General features: G+C 45.4%; 1 pseudogene; it reads left to right on the forward strand.

Annotated features, from left to right (window-relative positions):
- Positions 1-17,600: 17,600 nt before the first annotated feature.
- LOC136454423 (isoflavone reductase homolog IRL-like) lies at positions 17,601-19,383 on the forward strand (annotated as a pseudogene).
- The last annotated feature ends 323 nt before the right edge of the window (positions 19,384-19,706 follow it).

The raw sequence follows: 19,706 nt of genomic DNA on the forward strand, positions 1-19,706 counted from the left end.
CATTTGTGTATGAGCCGTCGTCATGGAGATTAGAACGGAGTATGTTTATTTCATTTATCCTGCCTCACAAGATAAGAACAGCGATAGGAAAACAACAATAGTTGGTCCTTTTTCTCTTCAAGGATCAATTTTGCCCCCAAATAATACAGCATCCCATCAATCTAATTAATGGGATGGTTTTAACAGACTAACTTCTCTAATCTTCTCCTTTACTTATTTGTGTAACATTTTAACCTTTGGTGTGAAACATAGCATGGAGACTAACTTCTCAAACATAGCATGCATGACTTCTAGCATCTGGACCCGATTTAGTAAATTTTTTGTGTGTTAGTTTAAATTACCTTTGCTTTGCTGCAAATAATCCTTTGTGGACCTAGTAAATTTCTTCTTAGGAAAGCAAAGCATTCTCTATTGATTAACCTCACCTGATATGCTTAATCCTCTAACCTCACCTGATATGCTTAATCCTACAACAAAGAGGCACATGGCCATGTTTTAGATATGTGCATTTCCTGTTTTTGCTGTGATTGTTTCAATATCATTAATTGCCCTTTTTTATATCTAAAATAGTAAAAGTGCAATGCGGATATTAATATATATCATCAACAAAAGGCTTTGAAAAATAAGGAAAATTTACAGGCTATTTGTCATGTGCCTTCATATTAATATCCATTGCCTTCAGATTAATATCCATTGCCTTCACATTCCACCAAGGGGAACGTTTCAAATTTGCTTTCTTTACCTGCAGATCTAGTAACCAGTTCGCTGCTGCCCACCTCCAGAAAGTCATCTACACCGCCAGGGCCCACAGATAAGGCAAAGTTTCCTGTGTACTTGTGTAATTGCTTAGCTTCATGAGCAATTTATATGTTCGAGAATGCACTACTCCTCTGTCCATACGAACATGATTCTAAAAAAACAGAGCCATCTGCCATCCAGACTACCAGAGTCAGCATATCTATTCTGAACTTTTGCTTATACAATCCACTCCATACGTGTATAGCTATGAATTAATTTAATTTGTTTGTTGCAGACGACTTTAATAGTTTTTATAGTCTTTAGTACATCATTTGTTAGTTACTTAGTCATCGTTGGCAGTGCTCTTCCGAACATCTGAATGCCAATCTGAAATTGACTCTTCTTCCTTGTTTCAACCTTTTGTTTCGTTCCCTATAGTATTCAGGTTGCTTCTCTAGCTTTCATTTTTTGTTGAGGCCTCCATTTTTTTTCTGTCAAAATCCAGTTAGGAGCAAGTAACGCTATGATTGAGATGAATATCTTCAGACAAAAAAATATGCAAAATTGAGTGCAATAAGTCTTCTCTGCTGAAATTGTTTTTAATCCAAAGTTGTGATCATTGGCAAATTAGTAGTTGTTAATATACCTCATTTGCCCCGGCTGTTGCAACCACCTCTAAAAAACAAAAGATTCAGCCATGCTTTTCTATGCTTGGGGATGGGTAGGTTTGAAATCTATGGTGTTGTTTAGATCCTTAATTTTTTCTCATTTTGTGTCAGGTCTTGCTCGTTGTGGATTAGTGTTTTCTTGTTCATTTCTTTTGTATAAAAGATTCACAAGCTGTAGAAACAATCAAGCCATTCTAATGGTCTTGCATAAAAAAATTAAAGAACTAAACACTACATACCATAGGCATGTGTATTTTCATAATGCTTGTTGACAATATGTTCTAATGGTTATCATCTTGAAAGGCCTTTTAATTCACTCTTTCATTCCCGTCTGAATTTCCATTTGAAGACATTCCTCATTCCATCTAGGAATATGTATATTCACTGCGTCCGTGTACTGCAAGGTAAATCCAAAAGTGTACCTGGCATACATCAGTGCTGGTGTGTCTTTACACCAGTCTTCAATAGGTCTAGGATCAATCATGATAAGCATCTTCTCCTTCTGATCGAAAACATAAAGCATATCTTTCGAATGTGCAGCCATGGCAAAAGAAACTGCAAACATGGTAGTGTTTAGAATAGTATATAGGAAACAAGTAATAAAAGCAGGAGCAAGCAACTTACGTATCTTCATTGTGCTAAGCTGTATTCCATATCCTCACATACACCAATCGCAGCAGCCATTTCTTTCTTAGTGTATTTTTATGGTATTCTGGTATTTTTGTTAAAGCATATATTTTCTAGAAGAGAAGGATATCGGGAGTCAGGATTAGTATAACTTGGCCTACTTTATACAATTAGGAGAACAACAAATAAGACAATATAATATAGCACAATAAGAATTTTAAAAATATTCTTACACAGAATCTCAGGTCCATGTGATGCTTCGTATTACTATTGTATTTTTTCATTGTATTATACTCTCGAGCTGCCTAAAAATGGACATCTAAGTTGAAACAGTTCTCAGAGATGCCTCGATTGTTCATTAACAACTCTTGTAGGTCCTTGACACTTAGGGCAATCATGGAGGGATGTAAATCTTTAACCCAAGGCTTCTTGCAAAGCATTAGACACAGATGATGATTTTCGTCATATAAGATAGCACACTATTATTAAGTAAATAAAGTAATTAAAATAAGCATGTAGCTTACTTCAACGTCGCTTCATCCTGAATTGCCATGACGTAATCACACAGTAACTCAGTCATCTCTTCCTGATTCATTGGCATGTCTTTCATGGCCTCAAATGCCCAAAACTCATCAGGGTCTTGGTTGGCATGGACTTGTGGGGATTTATTCTGAGTTTGTATGTGTTGAGGGGTGCCCATTTGAACCACTAAGCATTCGGCCTACTCATAATGTTTTCTCTTTTTCGTGGACTACTTGATCAGCCATCTTTGGATTCTCTATTATGGCATAGTCGCTTGGGCTTCTAATATTTTCATCCCTATCAAGATATGGAGCACCCTTTCGTTTGTTTAACTCTGACGATAGCAAGATCGCCGCAAGCTTCAATCTAAATTCTTTCATATCTTCCTGCACGATAGTATGAACCTAATCTCCCACAACTAAAAAGAATAAAACATGGACATTTTTTTATGCGACATTCTAACGTGGGCCCATAGTTTTGCCTGCTGCGATCCAGCACCCGTCGCTCCTATGCCCATCCTTGTGAAGGAAACAAACCTCGCTCCCGTGGTTTCAAAAGGAAACAACTATGAAAAGAACGTGCAATCGTGATCATCGGAAAAAATTCCCGCCCGGCTCCACGAAATCACGACACCTCCTATTCCTACCTTCCTAAATCCCTCACCCTCTCGCTCTCCTCCAATCACGTGATTCCCCGTCGTGGCGCGCGCGATCTCCTCCAATCACGCGAGCATCTCCTCCACCTATGCTCGACCGCCTCAAGTGAATCCCCAAGCCGGGCACAGCGAGGCGTAGGCGCGTCACTCCTCCCTCCATTCGCTAGCCAGCGGGCGCCTCCTCCCTCTCCTTGGCCGCCGGCTGCAGCCACGGCCTAGCCGGCCATGACCCGGCGTAGATCTGGGACCGATGCGTGCCGCCACGGCCCGCTCCTACCGGCCTACCTCGCCGACACCGACGCCTCGCTGCTACCACACCAAGGCCACCGCCTACCCCGACCTTGGCCTTGGTCCCATCTGCGAAGGGTGTTTGGTCTCCGTCGTCTTGCCTTTACCACGGTGGTTCACAGGGCGGAAGAAGCCCCAGTAGCAAACGACCTCAGCGGCGGTGGTAAGGGGCGCATGGAAGGAGAAATCAATGATAGGAATGGCCCTAGGGACTCCCTAGCTCTGCCCCACCATTGCCCATTGCTCTGGCGGTGCTCGCCCCACCATAATTCCAAGTGTGAGGCCGGACATGAAGGATCCGCACACGCGACATGACCAGGGTCTGCTGGTCACCATGCCAAACCCTAGGCCGAGGTGAGCCCTTGCCTCCTCTCCTCTCCCTGTCCATGTCCCTTTTTCTCCTTCTCTCAGATCTGTGGTGTCCTTCTTGAAGCAGCAGGCGGTGGAGGAGCTGCTCCGGTGAGTGGAGGAGCTGGAGCAGGCGAAGGCATGGTTGCTCGGCGAGGAGGAGGCCATGGAGAACCAGTCATGGGTGGCTGCCTGAGGAGGAGAACGCAGCGCGAGTGCTGCTGCAAGAGCTCAACGCTGGGAGTACCTGGGTCGAAGAGTATGTGTGATTGCCCTCGCCATTCGTGCTCCCATCGGCCAGTCTCGATGCTGCCTTTCATGTCACCCAAGTTCGGCGACACCCCCTTTGCCATCATCTATTGCGTTCTAAGCTTCTGAACCATCACATGGTGGAATGCTTTGACCTTAGCCCTGGATCAACTCCTGCTCGATTCTCAAATTCAAAGCCTCTGGCAAAAATATTTGCGTACTCCTTGTAGTGTTGTGCAGGAAGCACGCTGAGAAGGGCTCAACGGCAGTAAGTTCCGTCCTAAAGGTGAAGAGGTTGCAGTCGTTGCACACTTGTACCTGTTCTTGGAGCTCAGCTCAGCCAAGATATTAGAGGGAGGTTGGTGGTGTCATCACTGGAGTGTGTTCATGGTAGTTTACCTCCTTTGCGTGACAATTGAATGTGCGGGCTTCAGAACGCTGGTGCAGACATATCATTCGCTTACTTGTTAATTGCTGTGGTTCATTACAACTACGATGTAAAATGCATACTTTCTAATCATTGTCCATTTCATGGCTCAGAACTCATGAGTGTGAACTGTGCAGTGAAAATTTAGTTCACTTAAAATGTTAAGTGCTCAACGGCATTCATGCTTGCTGCAATTAGATGGCTTGGGTCGGGTTGCTTCTATTTAGCCATATATGTATGTAGAAGAAATATAGATATTGCAAAGGACCTTGCTTGTCATTGATGCTGATATGACAAGTGAAGGCGTGCCCCTATTGTAAAAATGTTTTCCTATTGCAACCAGGATTGTTATGTTTTTGCTTCCTGAGCTGATATGCCAAAACTAAAATTTGGATGTGAGTATGTGACCAAGTATTCGTCTATTTTATTGCCTTCTGAGTCATGTTTCCATTTTAGATGAAAAAAATACAGATAGAAATCAAATATGGATTTTGTTGCTGATTTGTATTCTGAGGATTCAGCTATTTCGTCCAATGGGCCACCAATAATTTTTGTAAATTTAGTAGGCAATATTGAGCTGATAGAGGATCTTGATTAAACAACACAGTAAACAAAAATTACATTAGAATTTATAGGATCTCAGTCAACGTTAACAAAAACCTGAGGCATTGCCTATATTTTATTATGCTGGGTGATCTTATTTGATCCATTGGCTATTGGTGGATGTTATTTTGTCATTAATCTTGTAACAAAAAGCACCAGCAGCCTTTTTTGTTCAGAGCAAGTTGAAGTAGGCATCATTAGTCTGACCAATGTCAGAATTGTGATAAATTTCTTTTTTGTTCATCTGCTGCAGCTCTGACTCCTTTTCAACGGGTGAAGCTAGATATTGTCAAAATTGCAGATGAAAGGCTTTAGGACAACTCCTATTGGACTAAGGTGCTTTACTGCTTTGTTGGTCATGTGTGCACATGCGGGAGATTTTAGCATTTATTAAGCTAAGCTTTAAGCACTAGAGCTAGCTTCTTGTGCTTATTGACTGTCAACTTATTTGTACTCTAGACCTTAAAATGCTAAAAAAATCCTGGGAATGGGCACATTTAGGTGCTCAATCAAGTTTTTTATTTTTTTTGTTTGTTCATATCCTATGTTTGGTGTAGCTCCTGTGCCGTGTTTTATATTGGAGTGATTAGTTCTATTACTTGCTACATTAGTCATGTGCTTATTTTAACAACTAAAATGGAGCATGGTCCAAACACCATCATTCAGGCCTATTGAGTTTGTCATATGTGCTAACAATAACAGCTTATACAAGTTTTAACCTAGATAACCTTATGTTAAATCCTTGAACATGGACATTAATGAAGGTGTATTTAGCTCAGATGCATAATTGCGCCCTCATGAAGTTCCATGTTATGAATCACATCATATAGTACCCAGATTTACCATTTTGAATTTAAGATGTTTCACCACACATTTGGTCTGGAATGGTCAATGTGTTTGCCATAAATTATTTTGAATTGGCGCAAAGGATCCAATGGGATGGAATTGCCTGCAGCCGTGCTCAGCTCGAAAGGGCTGAGTATGAGCATGCGCTACTATTGTTTCAATATGAAGATCTCAAAAGGGGGCGGGGGCATATTTAATCCTATTTTAATTTCTAAGCATTCCTATTTTAGTTTAGCGGCAAGCGCCTTTATGTGACCTAACAAGACTTTTGAATTAACTTAGTGATTTTGCAGACGGAGGAGAGGAAATGAAAGCTCTTAGTTGTTTTCTCTTTGTGCAGTTAAGAGATTTCTAGAGCATTGTTTACTTTCTTGTGGCCTGTGGCCACCCCTGGTCGATTAGTCAATTTGTCGAAAATGCAAGAGCATCTTTGCAATCAATTAGATATCTTGACCTATAAGCACGGGAGATAGAGGACTTGATATGGGTTTCCAACCCAAGTTATGAGAATTGTTGAGCAAATGGACATGGCTCCACCTGGTTTCAGGCTATAGACCATACTATTTTGTGTGACTTTCCCACAAAGGAAATCCAGGTTACCTATTCTTTTTGTCTTCTTACCATAACTATGATGTTAAACCTATGCATTGCATGCATATAAGCATCCCTGTATAAAAGTAAAAGCTGTTCTTTCTATAATTTGTGGTCCTCATCACACTTTTGTATTGTTTCTTTTTACTAGTTATCAAGTGTGACTTACTGCCGTCTTCATTGATTCAGATATGGCATCAGGATTCACGTAGGCTTCATAAGCATTGGCATAGTCTGCAACAAGAGCTTCCTAGCAGGGTGGACTCTTCGAGGACACTTTCACATGTCATGCCACTGGCTCTTTAACAAGCAGCCAAAGAGCACATGTAGCCTATGGATGTTTTGGTTCGGAACTTCTCTGTTTAGTGCATATTTTTTTAAGAAGGGATTAGTCATTGTGTCCACTCATGCTTTTCTATAAGATTGCACTTGCAATGCAATTAATTAAGTTTTGCTATTTTCACTTCCTCATATATTTTTCATGCTCCTCTTATTATCTTTGTTTTCTCTACCGCACATCACGAAAATCACACTCAAAGCATCCCTTTTTCTTTGGTAATGGTATAACATTATTATACTTCAATTGTTATGATTGTATTTGTTTTTTTGTTCCCATAGTAACACACGGATATGAACCTATATATAGAACTAATAAATCTATTTGTTGAGTTTTGCCATGTTCATTTATCATATGTTTTCCCTCTTATTGTCTTTGTTTTCTTTGCTACGGCGCATCGCGAAACACACACTCCGAACATCGTTTTTTGGTAAATGTATAACACACATTTAGACTTCTATTGCCGTGGTCTTATTTGTTGTGTTCCTGTAGCAATGCTGTGCACGAACTTTACTTTTTTGGATTAAATATTACTTTAATATCGGTATTTATTTTCATAATATTATTATTTTATTATGCGATCCGTATATTTTAAGTATAAAAGTTTAGTTATCCCGTAGCAACATACATACACGCTGCCTAGTATAATAAGAGAACCCTCGTTCGATCGGTTTGTTGCTTTCAGATTGACAAGGCTACCACAAGCTTGCGACTCGGTGTCTCGGTATATGAATGATAGTATCTCGCACCAAATTAAAGGAAATAGCCACATTGATTCAGTTAAATATATGTTGAAGTTTGACATTCAGGTGGCGCTGGAATGCTACATTTTCGGGACTCCTCGTCAAGACCGGCGAACGAAGTCCATCATCGCCCATATAAGGAAATTATTCGAGAGGATAAACTAATCACATATACTGTATTTATTTATAGACATTTCTGTAAGGAAAGAGAGAGATTAGACAACTAACGTGTAAGGAATGGAGATATATATTCATACGAGAAAAAAAGGAAGGGGGATGCTAACGTCCGAACGTTCGGATGGACGCGTGCGTCCAGACGTCTCGCGCCTCCTTCATTTTCCACACCCGCCTGGTCGCGCGGACGCGTCGCCCTGCCCGTGCCCTCTGCTCTCACACGGGAACGGCCTGCTTCTCCCACGCACGTAGGGACCGCCTGCACCCCCGCTCCATATCAAGCAGGCTAGGACTGCCTGTGCCTACGCCGGCTGCTTCCCACGCACGCTTCACACGGAAACCGCATGCACGATACCCTAGCGGAGCTGTAGGAGGTGGCAGCGACAGGTGGGTCCCATATGTAACGTCCGATTTAGTTTTGCAACATCTAGATAAAACACTTGCAACATACGCCTGAAACACTTGCAAAACGCCTAAAAACACTTGAAACATATTGGAAGCATATGCAACATGCAAATAAAACACTTGCAACATGCGTGAAACATATACAACATCCAGATAAACACTTGCAACATACGTCTGAGAAACAAATGAAACATTCGGAACAGACGCTTGCAACATGCGTGTATAGCATTGTAACAATGCAACATTCCAATCTACTTTTACAACATTCATGTAAAACACTTGCAACACATCTCTAAAATATCTGAAACGATTGAAATATACACTTCCAACATGCGCTTTCGCGCAACATCTCGTTGCTGATTATCGCACGGACCGAGCGTAGCGCCGCAGCGTGCAGCCCCGCTGCGCCAAGCGACAGGGAAGGGTGCGTTCCTCAAGCTCACGACAGAGCCGGCGGAGTTCCTTGCAGACAGACCCAAAATGCGCTTCCTCCCAGCCTGAACGCATATTCTGTAATCCGTTCAGGTTTGCATGAACCGCCATCAAGGATGTCCAACCGCTTGTCCAGGCTGAGACCGTGACTTCATATGTATCATGCCGACTCCACATGTTCTCGTATCTGAACGACCGTCTTTGTAGCTTGATTAACACCAGCACAATCAATGGTCACTGTCTGTAGTCTAACATGTGTCACCACGGAGTCACCAAACAAATCTAACATCTTCTCATCTACGAGCTTGTTCGCTGGTTGGTTTCTAGACTGATAAGCCCGGCTGATGCTGGTTTATTGTGAGAGAAAAACACTGTTACCAATAAGTGAATAGGCCGGTACAAATGGACCTTCACATTATTCGAACCTTCACGTCTATTGTCCCAAGTATATGGGAGACTAGTGTAACCCATGTTTGTGAAGCCCGCATAACTTACCACTTCCTGGAAGACTTCCATCAGCCATTCCTCCCGGTCATTACCCTCAAACTATTCTTGGTCATGTAAGATTTCATTGAAATCACCCGCACACAGCCACGGGAGATTAGTCTCGTTCCGTAGGAACCTAAGCATCCGCCAAGTTCTCTCTTCCCCCACATTCTTCGTGACCCATCCATCAATATGATACTTAGAGTACGTATGATTTGATCTCTAATTCAATCTCGTTCTTCCACATCAGGACCAAACCTCCACTGAGGCTATACATATTACCCCGAAGGCATTATAGAAACCTAGCCACTATCTTGTTACGACTCTAGCAAGGTTGATAGGGATACCGGCGTACACGCACCGCGAGCGAGCACGGCGGCGCCGTCTTGACAGCAGGAGGAACTCAGGAAGACGAGAAACGGGAATTTGGTTCGTTTATTCGCTGACCTCCCAACCGCCCACACAACGAATTCTTATCTGAGTGCAACAACGAAAATGGGCCAAGCCCAGAAATTACACCCCTACGACATGCATGTCGGCTTACGGGACAATTAGCTAGTGTAGCACAAACACTATGCATGGCATAAGGCCCATTCCGTGACAATCCCTCCTCCTTAAGTTGCAACGCGTCCTCGGGATGCAGTAGTCGACGTGGACAGCGCCCTAGGTATGAGCTTGGATATGGTTGCAGCTGGTTCCCAGATCGCCCAATGCTTCAGGCATGATTCACGCTGCACAAGCACAGTAGGAATAACACGGCGACCAACAAGATTTAGACGTTCAGCCAATACCTGGGAGGGTGGCAGAGTATCCAGAGTGAGCAACAACTGCATTTCAGCGTCCTTGGACAGAGAAACATTAGGAGGCAAGGCCTTCTTCAATTGAGATACATGCAGCACCGGATGAATCTGACTGGTGGCTGGAAGTTGTAACTTATAAGCAACCTTGCCAACAGTTTGTAGAATAAGATAAGGCCCAAAGTATTTATAGCTGAGCTTCTGATTGGATCTGCGCTGGACTGACTGTTGAATATGAGGGTGCAGTTTAACATAAACCCAGTCACCAACAGCAAAAGTTCTTTCTTGGCGATGCTTATCGGCCTGATGTTGCATGCGCTGCTGTGCTCGAGCCAAATTGTGTTGGATGTGCTGCATCATAGTGTTTTGGGACTGAAGCCAGTCATCTAGATCAGCAATTGTGCAAGTGTCAGAAGCGGTGATGCCGAAGTGTTTGGGAGGATGGCCATACAAGGCTTCGAAGGGTGTATGCCCATGTGCAGAGTGATAGGTGCTGTTATACCAAAACTCGGCCAAAGGAATCCATTGTGCCCACTTCTGGGGACAGGAGTGCACCATGCAACGTAGATAGGTTTCAAGGCACTGATTCAAGCGTTCGGTTTGGCCGTCGGTTTGTGGATGGTAGGCAGAACTCATATTGAGTGTGGTTTCGATGAGCTTGAATAGTTCTTGCCAGAGGGCACTAGTGAAAATCTTATCCCTATCAGATATGATGATGGAAGGCATGCCATGCAGTTTGTACACATTGGCTAAGAAAGCTTGGGCTACTGATAAATTAGTGTAGGGATGGGCCAAACAGATGAAGTATGCATATTTTGTGAGTTTATCAATGACGACTAGGATAGTGTCAAAGCTTTTGGATTTAGGCAAACCCTCAATAAAATCCAAACTAATGGTGTGCCAAGCATGAGTAGGAACAGGTAGTGGTTGCAATAGACCAGGTAATCTACAGTGTTCAGGTTTAGCTTGGGCACATACCTCACAAGCATTAATGTAATCTGTGATAAATTGCTTCATATTGGGCCAAGCAAATAGTTACTTCACCTTCTGATATGTGGCTATAATGCCACTGTGCCCTCCCAAGCCACTTGAGTGAAGAGCTAGTAAGACAGCCTGCTGTGCTTCCTTATGGTTTGCCAACCAGATTCTATTTTTGTACTTGATCAAACCATCACTGAGAGTGAAGCCTTTGTCATTGGAACCAGTAATACTGAGCTCAGTGAGCAACTGTTTGGTTTGGTCATCTTGCTGATAGCCCTCCAAAATGATTTCCAACCACTTAGGAGTGCTTGCAGTGATAGCAGCTAGAGATGCAGGCTCAGCTTGCCTGGAAAGAGCATCTGCAGCTTTGTTTTCCAAACCCTTCTTATATAGAATTTTGTACTGTAAGCCCAACAGCTTGATGAAAGCTTTTTGTTGCATACCCTCATGTAGCTTTTGCTCCCCGAGATGAATGAGGCTCTTGTGGTCAGTTGCAATCGTGAATTCCTTGTGCCTGGAGGTAAGGCTTCCATTTTCTGATTGCCATAATGAGTGCCATGCACTCCTTCTCATATGTTGAGAGTGCTTGAGCTTTGGGGCCAAGGACCTTACTCAGGTAAGCCACTGGGTGTGTGTCTTGAGATAGCACTGCACCAATACCAGTGGAGGAAGCATCGGTCTCAACTGTGAAGGATTTGTGGAAGTTTGGTAAGGCAAGCATAGGTGCTGAAATGAGGGCTTGTTTCAAGTTGTCGAAGCATGTTTGCAGTTGCGGTGTCCAATGAAATAGAGCATCCTTTTTTAATATATCAGTAAGAGGTCGACTTAGGATGCCATAATTTTTTATGAACTTTCAATAGTAGCCGGATAGACCGAGAAACCCTCGCAACTGCCTGGTATCTGATGATGGGGGCCAGTTAGCCACGGCCTCAATTTTCTTGGGATCTGTCGCCACACCATGTCCACTAATGATATGACCAAGATATTCTAAAGTTTGTTGAGCAAAAGAACATTTGGGCCTCTTAAGCAATAACTGATGATCATTGAGAATGCTGAAGACTTGCTGTAGACGTTCCACATGAGTTTCTAGTGTGGGACTGTAAATGAGTATGTCATCAACGAAGACCAGTACATATTTCCTCAATAGTGGTTGGAAGATAGTGTTCATCAAAGCTTGAAAGGTAGCTGGGGCATTTGTGAGTCCAAACGGCATTACTCTGAATTCCCAATGCCCACTGTGGGTATGGAAGGCTGTTTTGGCTTCATCTTCAGGAGCCAATCGAATTTGATGATAGCCTGCTCGCATGTCTAACTTGGTGAACCAAGCTTCTCCATTCAACTCATCCAGAAGCTCATCGACCACTGGTAACTAATGGGTACTTGTTTTTTATAGTGATGTTGTTGAGTTGCCGGTAATCAACACAAAAGCGCCAATTGCCGTCTTTCTTTTTGACCAAGATCACTGGGGATGCAAAAGGACTTTGGCTGGGCCTAATGATGCCATTGGAGAGCATTTCTTTGATCTGACGCTCGATCTCATCTTTCTGTGTCGGTGAGTATCTGTAAGGCTTGATATTGATAGGCTTCACACCAGGTAACAAAGGGATCTGGTGATCAAACTCCCTGGACGGTGACAAAGAATTTGGGCGCTCATCTTCGTTTCCGAAAGAAAAAAAGCACCATTGGTGTATACTTGTCCGCTAGATCATGGATTTCATGAATTGCCTCAGACCACCCATAGCCCCGACAGTTCAAACATAACAAACTCATTGCGCCTGGTGGGGGTTGCCTCCCGTGACCATCGCTGATCTTGCATATTGGAATTTGGTAGTTTTCTCCTTTTGGACCTCTACTTCTTCCACAGCGCAACCTGAGGGGGAGCCGAGCTAAGCGATCCTATTGTTGACAGGGCCTGCCGGGACCGGGCCCTCAATGGCTGGAAGGTTCATATCCGGCGTGTTACCATTTGGTTTTCGCTTCTTCCAGACTTGTTTGTCCCCGTCGTTGTCCTTCTCTTTGAATAAGCACTTTGGGGCAGTCCTTTTTGACCTTCCCCCATCATGCGCATTTACTGTTAAGGGCGAGGTCACCTCTACCTCATCATCATCACCTCCTCTCTGCAGACCACTTGTTGAGCATTTGCTGGAGTTGTCTCACGACGACTCCGACCTACGGGTCCCGTGGAGCTGGCAAAGGACTCCTCCATCGCTCGTCCAAAGCTCTGCGGTTTCCTCTTCCTATCTCAGAGCATCTCCTAGAGTTCCCAACAATTTTACTCAAAACCATGAGATTTTCCAACTCCCTAAAATGGATTGGGAGGAATAAATAAGACCATCTCTAACAGTTTTCAATAATTCACTCCTAAAATATAGAAGACAATTTTACATCAGGAATCCTATATTATTTCTAAATTGTCCTGACTACTTTATATATTCTTTCTCTCTTGTATATTTGCATCAGGAACCCTTTCCTACTCTTTATTCTTTCCCACGCTCTTCCACCTTTAGATTGGCCGATGGATACGAGCGTGGGAGACATATATCCACGTGATTGGTTTATTTTTCCAAGCGCGGAAAGATTGGGAGGTGGGATTCGGAACCGCTAGAGATGAGTTTTTTTCCATTCTTGCCAAAAATCCTAGATTGGAAGGTTTTATTGGGATCTCTTGGAGATGCTCTTAGGACTGCTCGAAGCTTAAGATCATATGGGAGTTTAGCATTTCTAGGCACCGGGGTTGGGCATTCCAATTCCATGTGTCCCTTCTTACCACACGAGTAGCCGTAGAAGTTTTGGCGTTTTGTCAACCGACGAGTGAATTTATACATATGTCGCGTTGCTCTAGGAAGATGATGGTAGCACTCAAAGACACAAGGAATTATACTGGTCAGGCCGGAGCCCTACGTCCATTCTTAGAGATGGTTCGAGTTCGTGTTCCTCGGTTCAAGTGCTCTAAAGTTTTATAATGGGGTGTGTAAGCTAAGGAAATGAGGTAGGAGAAGTGAGGTGAACGAATGCTCGAATGAAACCTTCGAAAGTTCCGTCCCCTTGGAAGGGAGGCCTGGTCCCCTTATATCGAGTCCGGGGGCCAGGTTACATGCATGTAAAGAGAAGGGTTCTCCCGACCCGAGTGGTCAAGAGCACGAGGGAGGCAGAAGTGAGTAAACTTGGCCGGCAATCCATCCTATCTTGTCTTGGCGTCATCATACGTTTAGGCATGGTCATCATCATGGTCGATGTAGTCTTGCTCCCCACATCGCGGTGTGGCATGGCGTGATGCTACAGTGCTGGCCGTGTTGGCACCGTTGGCACGGTGGTTGTTCACCAACTATTTTGCATGCACGTGGTCTTGCCGTGGCCTTCGTCATCATCTCCTATTCTTCCGGTGGTGTCGTGGCACTAGTGAGGGAGCAGGTGGCTGCTCTCGGGTCATCGATCGCCCTTTTTCTAGGTCGTGGTGCCACAGGCCTCGACCCTGGGTGGCTAGGTCGAAGTCCTCGGTGGTCTGGTTGGTCTTTTGAAGTCAAGGCCGGGGTCGTGCGACCCATCCCGTAGTGGGTGGGCCATACGCCTAGCCCATCGGACTGAGTTTGGACTGTGCAGTGCTGTACCGGTCGTCACCACCCCTTGGTGTGGTCTTATCAGGGGTGCATAGGGATGGCGTCTACCCCAAGATGGCCGTCCTCTCTGCCCGGGCGGATGGAGCGAAGCGTACCTGTCCCTGTTCAGGGTAGGTGTACTGGATGGTGTGGCTACATAGCTTGCAATGGAAGGAGAAGGAAGAGGCCATGGCTAGACCGCTTGCCTTGGCGCCTGGCCCTGGGGCCTTCGTGGCTCAGGCGGGCCGCAGTTGCTGGGCCTTGGCCAGTTGAGCTGCCCGAGTGGCTGATTAATCGATGCCTTAAGATACCCAGGGTATCTTGACCCCGACAAGAAGGCAGCATCTTGAACTGAATTTCAAACCATTCCGGCTTGGACGTCTTGTCAAGTTTCAGCAAAACCACCCTCCGAAGTGGCTTGTCCGCTTCCACCAAAATGCGAGCACGCAAGAATGGCCCACTAGCTTCACCATCACCATCTACATCCATCCTAATTACTTCACCGATTAAACCAATAGCTCTCGATGCCCCTCCTTTCATTTATCCATCCAAAGGGGAGATTGTGATTCCTCACCCACAGCTCCATCTTTGCAAAACTCACATCCTATAGTTTGAGGGTTGCGTCATATTCCTGCAGAACAACAGCATGGTGTCCCACAATCCATGGCGACCCCTCCAGAACTCTTCTCTTATCCTCTTGCGAGCTGAACTCTGCAATAAACAAGTTCTTAGACTTCTCTCCGACCGACCGAAGTTTGATACCAAAAGGGTTGCCCCACGCCGGTTTCATCACATTCCTGATGGTCAAGATTTGCAATGTCAACGGTGAGAGTACCTTCCCAATCACCGCCCATTTCACCACAGCATCATCAACCCCTTCCTCCAGCGGCGGATCCAGGAAAAAATTTAGGGGGGGGCTGAACAACACATACCTCCGACTGCTGCTCGATCTTAAGTCTCAGCCCCACCTACACTTAGAACTTTGCCTAAAAATTTATGGGGGCTCCACAGGGGGTTCCACTGCTTCCGGTATGGGTAGGGGGGCTCGAGCCCCCCCCCCCGCCCCACCGTTGGATCCGCCCCTGCCTTCCTCCTCGTCACTGAGATCCGTGACCTCGCCCTCGTCTACTGTCAAGTTGACCCTATCCAGGAGGTCTGCGATGTCCTCCACTGAATTTGTCTCCCTTGAAAAGGATCCACTGCCACCAATCGCCTCCATAGCTAGGCGAGATGGAGGGAAAAGAGGTGACACCGATCTCTAAGCAGACCGTCGACATAGTGATCCTAGGATTAGGAACCTAAGCAGTGCTCTAGCCCCAGTGAAAGAAACTAGGGTTTTGGGTGGGCACTGACGCAAAACTAGATAATCGGCACTTTGCGGGTGGCCGTCTCTGACTAGATTGTCAACGACGTGGTGTGGGCGCCGTAGACAGGAAGCCCACGGCGGCGCGGCGAGGATCTTGCCTGGAGGCGGGCAAGATCTAGAATAGGATCAAGGACTCTCGCGTGGATGCCGCAGACGCCTTGTTCTGTAAAAACCGGATCATGATTGCTTCTGGAGAAAATTTGGTTTGATGTTGAATGCTTTCAACTTCAGGAAGGTGATGATGTTATAACTTGGAAACTTGAAAAAAAAAACAATGCTTCTTTGTCAAGTCTGTGTATAACCAAAAACGATGTTGGGCCTTTTCACAAAAGAATTTGGAAAGGAAAAGTCCCTAAAAGGATAAAATTCTTTATGTGGCTTATGACAAATGATGCTATTCTAACACAAGATAATCTAATCAGGAGGAATTGGACAAGGAGTCCAATGTGTCATTTTTGTGATCATTTTGAATCCATCGACCATATTTTCTGTACTTGTCCAACTCCAAAAATAATTTGGGTAGTGTTTGCTAAAGGTATTGAGCTAATAATGTCCTACATCCTTAGCTCAATGTTGAGCCTGGTGTGACAAATGGTTGCCTAAAGGAAAGAAATTTCGTTTTCATATATACGTAGGTAGTTTCTGCAGTCTGCTAGGCAATTTGGAAAGCTAAAAACAAAACTTGCTTTGACGAGAAAAATATCAATAATCCCATCGAGATTATTTGTCAAGCATATGCTTTAATGCATTTTTGGACAGGTTTGTACACCGAATTAGACAGGAAATGCTCAGAGTTCCAGTGGAGATTCTAACATCTAAGAACAAGACTCTGGACAGAAAGGAGCGTCTGCGGCAGGGGTCGGGGGGGGGGGGGGGGGGGGGGGGGGGGCGGGGTGCGTCATCAGGACGAGGACGACCAGAATCTGTAGATGTCGAGCTGGAGACCAAAGGATGGTGGAATTCAGTAGTTAGTTGCCTTTTGATCCGTAGTGTTTTGTGATATGACTGTTCGGCCTGGAAGGTCTGTAATAGGCATGTAGTTCTTTTATATGCTCTCGTAAGAAATAATAAAGCTAAGTGCTTGATTATAAGTCAAATTATAAGAGCTAGGATATATAACAGTCAACCTTCTATTTGTCTACAAAATTTAGTTATTATTATGTATTTCTATTATTTTTTTCTAATCCTCCTCATATATATCTCTATTGGAACCTACTACTGTCTATACTTCTGTGCCTACCTTATTGCTTGCATGAGAGCCAAACTCTCTTATCTCTTCTACAACAGAAAAAAAATATTGATTAGCTTAGCTATAAGCTAATTATTGTACTTGCTCTAAGCTGGTGGGTTTCTAAAGTTTTAGCTCCTGGGGGCTATCTGACTCTGAGGCAGAGTGCAGATACGCTGGAGGTAGTAGGCTGTTTTCTTTCTGCTCTTCCGCTGACTCCGAGGCAGAGTGCAGATATGCTGGAGGTAGTAGCATGTTTTCTTTCTGCTCTTCTGCTACACCAGACATTTGTATTTCCGTTCATCTAAATGGAAGTGGGTTAGCCTCGTGTGAAAAAAAGCATCGATATCCATGGAACCAGCTGCCAGGAGTATTTTCCTATATATAGTGGTGTTTGATTCCTCAGGTCTAGAAACTAACACGCCGATCAACAGGCTAAGCAAACTGCATCGATCCCGCATTATTGCCCGGTAGCTAGTAATTAACAATCAGGATGGCGTCGGAGAAGAGCAGGATCCTGGTGGTCGGCGGCACGGGGTACCTGGGCAGGCACGTAGTGGCGGCCAAGGTTTTTTTTTATCGGCCGAAATTCACTGGAAATTTTTGAAATTTTCTTTCTATCCACAGGGTCCGATAAAATTTGACATCGGCCAAATTTTTTCCTTTTTTCCTGCTTCCACACAGACAACCCAAATTCAGCCGTGCGACTAATCCCACACTATAATATTTTATTCTTGTTTTTATCTGTGAACAAGTGATGTTTAATAGCTTAGGAATAGTTTAGAGTCAAATTCTACTGATTTTTTTCAAAACAATTTGAATTTTTTTTGAATTTGGTCCGATATTTCCGATATATCTTGCTTATCCTATTTATCCATGACCTCCGATAAATTTTTATTTCCGATAATGAAAACCTTAGGTGGCGGCGAGCGCGCAGCTGGGCCACCCCACCGTCGCGCTCGTCAGGGACACCACCCCCGCCGACCCGGCAAGGCGGCGCTGCTCAAGAGCTTCCAGGACACCGGCGTGACGCTCCTCAAGGGCGACCTGTACGACCAGGCTAGCCTGGTGAGCGCCGTCAAGGCTGCGGACGTGGTCATCTCCACGGTCGGGAAGATGCAGATTTCTGACCAGACCAGGTTCATCGATGCCATCAAGGAGGCCGGCAACGTCAAGGTCGGTCGTGTCCTGCTTGTTCTAGACTTCTAGCTTGTTCTTATTTCTTCCCCTTGCTGCACTGGAACTGCGTGCCGACATCTATCTGCTTTGTTCCTGCGCATATATGCATGCAGCGGTTCTTCCCGTCGTAGTTCGGCCTGGACGTGGACCGCACGGGCATCGTGGAGCCGGGCAAGTCCATCCTAAGCGGCAAGGTGGCCATCCCGCCGCGCCACCGAGGCCGCGGGCATCCCGTACACCTACGCCGTGGTCGGCTACTTCGCGGGCTACGGGCTCCCGAACATCAGGCAGCTCCTCGCCCCCGGCCCGCCCACGGACAAGGAGGTCGTCCTCGGCGATGGCGACACCAGGTGCTGTTCGTCGACGAGGCGGACATCGGGACCTACACGGTGCTGGCCGCCGACTGACCCGCGCGCCGAGAACAAGACGCTGTACATCAAGCCCCCCGCCAACACGCTGTCGCACAACGAGCTGCTGGCGCTGTGGGAGAGGAAGACCGGCAAGACGTTCCGGCGGGAGTACGTGCCCGAGCAAGCCGTGCTCAAGCAGATCCAAGGTTGGTTTATTTGGTTCATCCTTGGATGATCCATTGCAGTATTGCACAGGTTTTAACAGTGTCCATGCGTGCGTGTGCAGAGTCGCCGATCCCGGTGAACATCATCCTGGCGATCGGGCACGCGGGGTACGTGCGTGGGGAGCAGGCCGGCTTCGAGATCGACCCGGCCAAGGGGGTGGACGCCAGCGAGCAGTACCCGGATGTCAACTACACCACCGTCGATGAGTACCTCAACCGCTTCCTCTGAGGTCTGATTGTCTCAAAAGGGCGTCGCCCGCGGCCCGCAATGTTTGGTGTGGACGTCATAATCGTGATTCGTTAGCTAGCTAGTCGCTAGCGACGACGTGATCACCTAAACATCATTTGTTCGCCATGAGTGATAGACGTGTCTGATGGACCTAGCGTGCCTTACTTGTTTTGTACTGGTCTCATCTTTTCAACTATACGCACTAAGGGCCGTTCGGTGAGGCTCCGGTGTCCGGCTCCAGGAGTACTGTGAATCACGGTTGGACAGTGTATGTAATACATAAAAACGGCTCTAGCTCTGTCGGAAATAAACTGAGAAACGAAGAAGTTGGGGGAGCTAGGGTTTGAGCCGGCTGATTCAGCTACAGTGCAGCTACAGGAGCACGAGGCGGAGCCGATCAGAACCTCTCCAAACAGACCTTAAGGGCCTGTTTGGGACACCTCTTTCACTGGAAAAGTGAATCTGGATCTGGGATTCACTGGGGAGCAGCTCCACTAGTGCATCTAAGATCCACCGTGAAACTGTTTGGCTTACGCGGTAGATTCAGATGCACGCAAGGGCAATTTGATGGGAATGGCCAGATTTGCCCATGGGAAGGGTCCCACATGTCAATGTCT

Source organism: Miscanthus floridulus, chromosome 5 (genome assembly GCF_019320115.1).
Source record: "Miscanthus floridulus cultivar M001 chromosome 5, ASM1932011v1, whole genome shotgun sequence".
Taxonomy (NCBI): domain Eukaryota; kingdom Viridiplantae; phylum Streptophyta; class Magnoliopsida; order Poales; family Poaceae; genus Miscanthus; species Miscanthus floridulus.